We start from the raw sequence: 5,830 nt of genomic DNA, 5'->3' as shown, positions 1-5,830 counted from the left end.
AAAACATTTATGGATAGGTAAGGCAAGGCAAATTTATTTGTATAGCACATTTCATACACAAGGCAACTCAATGTGCTTTACATGATGAAACATTCAAATGTTTAAAGTCAATAAGGTAATTTAATATAAAAAGTGCAGCAGTATTCAACTCTGTTAAGGATCTGACTACATCTGTATTTAACTTTGAGAGTTTGAAGCCTGGGTAATCAGATTTTAGATGGCATTAACTGGTGTCTAGTGCTGCTGTTGGAACAGGCCTGAGAACACCTCATATGGTCCATGTGGGCGACCTGGGGCCCGTGGGCACCGTGTTGGTGACCAGGCCGTTTAAATGCACACTGACCGATACCAGTTTTTCATTTTAAATGTATTTTTTATTTAAGTACTTCAATGCACAAAACTTAAAAGGAGACTGACAAAGAATGCTCATTCTGTAATGAGCAACAAACTTTAACGGTAACAAAAAATACGAAAATAAATGCAAGTAAAAATCAAGGCCATTCACTCTTCATATCAGGATGTAAGGCAGTGGTTCCGAACCTTCTCCAGATCGTGACCCAAATTTTACATTACAAATTTCTGGCGACAGACTTTTTTCCTCTAAAATTAGTTTGATTTGTTGTGTGCATTAATCTACTTTGTATTTGTGACAAAATGCACCAGCGTAGATTTACTGTATTTTATTTGAACTAATTTATATTTGAGAATGTGAAAGTTTAGAATACAGTCGTGTGTTTGAGTTTGAGAAATATTTAAGCTTTCTGCCTCTGCACTGTATGTTTATTTCTACAATATGTATTTTTTGATTGTGCTAAATAGATGTAACAAATACAATTAAAACAGATCATTGAATCAGTAATTTACAGAATCATAGGTGATTTGCATCTGTATGATTTCTATATTTAGTCAGTCAGTTTTACAGTTACACTTTATTTTCTTGGTCTTCTACTAGTTCCAAAATAAGTTTGTCATCATTAAGCTTAGTAGTATGCATGTGTTATTTCCTCTTTTTTAATGTTAAAAATCTTCCACGTTTTTAATTTTTTGTTATGTTGTAAATTTTCTTTCATTCAACAAGTTTTGTATGTTTTTCTATTATTTGGTTTTTATATTAAAAGTTTCAAGTGACTTAGGCATCCATGGTTTTCCTGATGATTATTTTGTGCAATCATTTGAAGATTGTACAAAGGCATTTTTTTTTACAGATTATCCTTTATTTAAATCTTTAAATGCAGTTGACATGTTTGCAGATCATTTTTCACTGAATACAAGAAGTGTCACATTAAGTGGTAAGCCACAGATTAGTTTGGATTGTGTTCGGGTGCACAGAAATTGGTGTCATTAATTTGTATACTTATGTTTACATCATACTTACATTCATTAAGGTTGATGTGCAAATACTTCTACTGTTGAAATCAAAGTATTAAGATTATAGTTGTAAATTGACGCTGAACTAGTTTAATATTGTACGTATATCGTAATCATTTGAAACTGCTTGAGTGTTATTGAGTGCTTCACTGCTTGGTCTCTGTATTTTTTTTTGCCAATCTTGAATTGTAGTATTTTTGTATTTAAGGGTTATATTATTGTCATGCATCTATGGCAGAGGATAAAAATGAGTTAAAAGAAAAAAGAAAACGTAATTAAATAGAAAACTATTGTAACTACAGCATTTGTCTGCCATTTATTATATTTGACCCAGACTATTTAAACATGCGGGGAGTTTAATCTTTGAAAAAACTACACCAACGTGTTTCAAGCACAAAAGATTTAATAAAAAAGCAAACTTTGAAATATATAAGTATTTCCAGATATTTACAAAAGTAAAAAGCTTAATCCACTGTCTGCATCACCATGTCTTCTTTCTCTTGACTGGAAAACAGAAAAAGTTCTCATTAAGTTTCAATTAACATTTCTCTGGTTCTAGTGGTATTACCAAGAACAGACTACAACAGAAGGGGCAGTACCTACCTCTGGGTGTTTTAGACACTGAAGGTGATGGCAAAGCACATATTGGGGCTGGTGAAGAGCTCTTGGTGGGGCTGTTGTGGCATTGGATGGCGATGATGGTGTTGACTCAGTAGCACCCTCAGAGATCCTTTGAAAAGAAATATAAATACATTAAATTGCCAAATAGTTCAGAGCAGAGTAACTTTATTGATGTTGCTGTGGGGAAATGCTCAGTCATTACAGCTCAGATGAAGTGCAAGAAAATAAAACAAAAGACAGAAAATAGTGCAATGAATGAGAAAATACAATAGAAGATATACAGTATATAAATAGAAATATACACATCAAGATTGAAAAATGTAAGTAAATATAGATATATATTCTTAGCCTTAAAAAAACTTTGCTATATATTTACAGGTGTCTATGAGAATACAAACATGTTACTCTGGGCTGTGGTATTCAGCAGTGGAAATGTAAGCAACGTTCAGAAAAAAAAAAGCCTCACTCACTGCATGACTCAGCTCGTGCTGCTTCACATCAGATGTTTGCATCTCTAGTATCACTGCGATGACATCCTCTTTTTGACTGGAAGACAAAGTTTAGAAAAAACAAACATTTGGGCCTTTGATTACTTTTAATTAACATTGATCTTATTTTAGTTGTGTTGCCAAGAACAGACTACAACAGAAAGGGCTGCACCTACCTCTAGGTGTTCCAGATACTAAAGCTGATGGGAAGCACATGGTCAGGCTGTTGGGGCATCAGACTGTGGTGATGGGGTCGACTCAGTGGCACCCTCACTGGTTTTGTCACTTTTGAAAAGAGACAAATACATTTAATTGCCAAATAGTTGTAAATACAAACAAATCAGAGCTGTGACATTCTTACGTTTCACTCCACTCCAATCACTGTCCTGAATTGAGCGGTAGTCTTGAGTTTTTCTAACTTAGACACTGTAGAGAGGTCCGGTGGAAGCCGTGAGCATGCATTTGCTTATAGAGTTTCTGGTATACTCGCTCGCTACGAGTACAGCCATCCAGCTCTCTGAATGCGATCAGCAAACAGGAAGGTTTGAACCTCATCCAGATTGCACTTTTTTGCTGCAATCCTTAAAATAGCCAACAAAAATCAATGGTGGCCACAGATGCTTTCTCTGTATGCGAGTTGATGCTATGCTGTTAAGTTTCAAATTACAAAATGCAAAAATGACCTTGTTGTACAGGTGTTAGTGATCAGATCAATGTAAAAAGGACATGGGTTAGTGACCATAATGTAAAACATGGGTTGGTAATTGAAACAAGACCTGGGTTAGTGATCTGTTCAGTGCATAAAGAACCAGGGTTAGTGACCATAATGTAAAAAAGACATGTTAGTTATTGAAATAAGACCACACTGTGGTCAACGCAAAAAGGACCTGGGTTAGTGATTGAAACAACGCAAACAGGACAGGTTGGTGTTTCCTAATGTTGAAATGACCTGGTTGTACGTTGGAAAAATGCAAAAAGAACCTGGGTTAGTTAAGACGATGCTAAAAGGATCGGTTCTTGATGGGAATAATAAAAGACATGGGTTAGTGATCAAAACAAAGCAAAAAGGACCTGGGTTAGTGATCAATACAAATTTAAGAGACATAGGTTGGTGATCAGAATGCTAAAATGATCTCGTACATTGGAAAAATGCAAGAAAAAAAAAAAGACCTGGGTTAGTGAACAATCAATGCAAAAAGGACCTGGTTGTAACTGGGATCAATGCAAAAAGGACTTGGTTAGTGATCGAACATGCAAGAAAGACCTGGGTTTGAGATTCCAACAATTGAAAAATACCCACTTGTACATCAGATCAAAGTAAAAAGGACCTGGGTTAGTGATCAGATCAATGCAAAAAGAAACTGGGTTAGTAATAATAAAATGCATGATGACTTGGGTTACAGATCAGATCAATACAAAAAAAACCAAGGTTATTGATCGATCAGTGCAAAAAGGACCTGGGTTAGTGACCAGAACAATGTAAAATTGACCTGTTAAATGGAATCAATTAAAAAAAACCTGGGTTAGTGATTAAATCAATTCAAAGATGACCTGGATTAGTGATCAAAAATGCAAACAGGACATAAGTTGGTGTTCATAATGTTAAAATGACCTGGTTGTACATCGGAACAACGCAAAAAGAACCTGGTTAGTGATCTGTTTAATGCATAAAGGACCAGGGTCAGTGGCAATGTAAAAAAAGACATGCGTTAGATATTGAAACAATAAGACCTGGGTTAGTGATCAAAACAACGCAGCATGTAGATTGTGTTCATAATGTTAAAATGACTTGGTTGTACATCAGAACAATGCAACAAGGACCTGGGTTAGTCAGAAAATGCAAAAAGGATCTAGTTATAAATGGTAACATGAAAAAAGGACCTGGTTAGTGATTAAAACAAATCCAAAAGACGTAGGTTGATGATCAGAATGCTAAAATGACCTTGTACATTGGAAAAATGCAAAAAATACCTGGGTAAGTGATTTGCTCAATGCAAAAAGGACATGGAGCCAAAGCAGATTTTAACATCAGCTGGCAAAATGTGAATATATGACCCCAGCCAGTGCAGATTTCAACATCAGCTGGCAAAATATAAATATTTGACCCCAGTCAGAGCAGATTTTAACAGCTGGCAAAATATAAATATTTGACCCCAGCCAGAGCAGATTTTAACATCTGCTGGCAAAATATAAATATTTGACCCCAGCCAGAGCAGATTTTAACATCTGCTGGCAAAAAAGTAATATTTGACCCCAGCCGGAGCAGATTTTAACATCAGCCGGCAAATAAGCAATGTTTGACCCCAGCCGGAGCAGATTTTAACATCTGCCGGCAAAAAAGTAATATTTGACCCCAGCCGGAGCATATTTTAACATCAGCTGGTAAAAAAAAGTAATATTTGACCCCAACCGGGGCAGATTTTAACATCTGCCGGCAGAAAAAATCATGTTTGACCCCAGCCGGAGCAGATTTTAACATCAGCCGGCAAAATATAAACATGACCCCAGCCAGAGCAGATTTTAACATCAGCCGGCAAAATATAAACATGACCCCAGTCAGAGCAGATTTTAACATCTGCTGGCAAAATATCAATATTTGACCCCAGCCAGAGCAGATTTTAACATCAGCCGGCAAAAAAAGTAATATCTGACCCCAACCGGAGCAGATTTTAACATCAGCCGGCAAAAAAGTAATATTTGACCCCAGCCAGAGCCAATTTTAACAGCCGGCAAAAAAATTATTATTTGACCCCAGCCAGAGCAGATTTTAACATCTGCCGGCAAAAACGTAATATTTGACCATAGCCGGCAAAATATAAATATTTGACCCCAGCCAGAGCAGATTTTAACATCTGCCGGCAAAACAGTAATATTTGACCCCAGCCGGAGCAGATTTTAACATCAGTCGGCAAATAAGTAATGTTTGACCCCAGCCAGAGCAGATTTTAGCATCAGCCGGCAAAATATAAATATTTGACCCCAGCCAGAGCAGATTTTGACATCAGCCGACAAAAACGTAATATTTGACCATAGCCGGCAAAATATAAATATTTGACCCCAGCCAGAGCAGATTTTAACATCTGCCGGCAAAAAAAAGTAATATTTGACCCCAGCCAGAGCAGATTTTAACATCTGCTGGCAAAATATAAATATTTGACCCCAGCCAGAGCAGATTTTAACATCTGCCGGCAAAAAAGTAATATTTGACCCCAGCCGGAGCAGATTTTAACATCAGCCGGCAAATAAGCAATGTTTGACCCCAGCCGGAGCAGATTTTAACATCTGCCGGCAAAAAAGTAATATTTGACCCCAGCCGGAGCATATTTTAACATCAGCCGGTAAAAAAGTAATAT

At 36.6% G+C, this 5,830-nt stretch overlaps 1 long non-coding RNA gene across 1 annotated transcript; it reads right to left on the bottom strand.

Moving 5' to 3' along the window:
• Positions 1-1,807: 1,807 nt before the first annotated feature.
• Positions 1,808-4,897, bottom strand: LOC114477411 (uncharacterized). Its single transcript, XR_003675700.1, has 5 exons — positions 2,839-4,897; positions 2,654-2,762; positions 2,460-2,535; positions 1,972-2,098; positions 1,808-1,872 (listed from the first exon to the last, which is right to left on the bottom strand). It is a non-coding gene; the product is annotated as an uncharacterized LOC114477411 (long non-coding RNA).
• Positions 4,898-5,830: the final 933 nt, after the last annotated feature.

Source organism: Gouania willdenowi, chromosome 16, assembly GCF_900634775.1.
Source record: "Gouania willdenowi chromosome 16, fGouWil2.1, whole genome shotgun sequence".
In the NCBI taxonomy this organism is placed as follows: Eukaryota; Metazoa; Chordata; class Actinopteri; order Blenniiformes; family Gobiesocidae; genus Gouania; species Gouania willdenowi.
The sequence above is the reverse complement of the archived record's forward strand: the minus strand, read 5'-3'. Positions and strand labels throughout refer to the sequence as shown.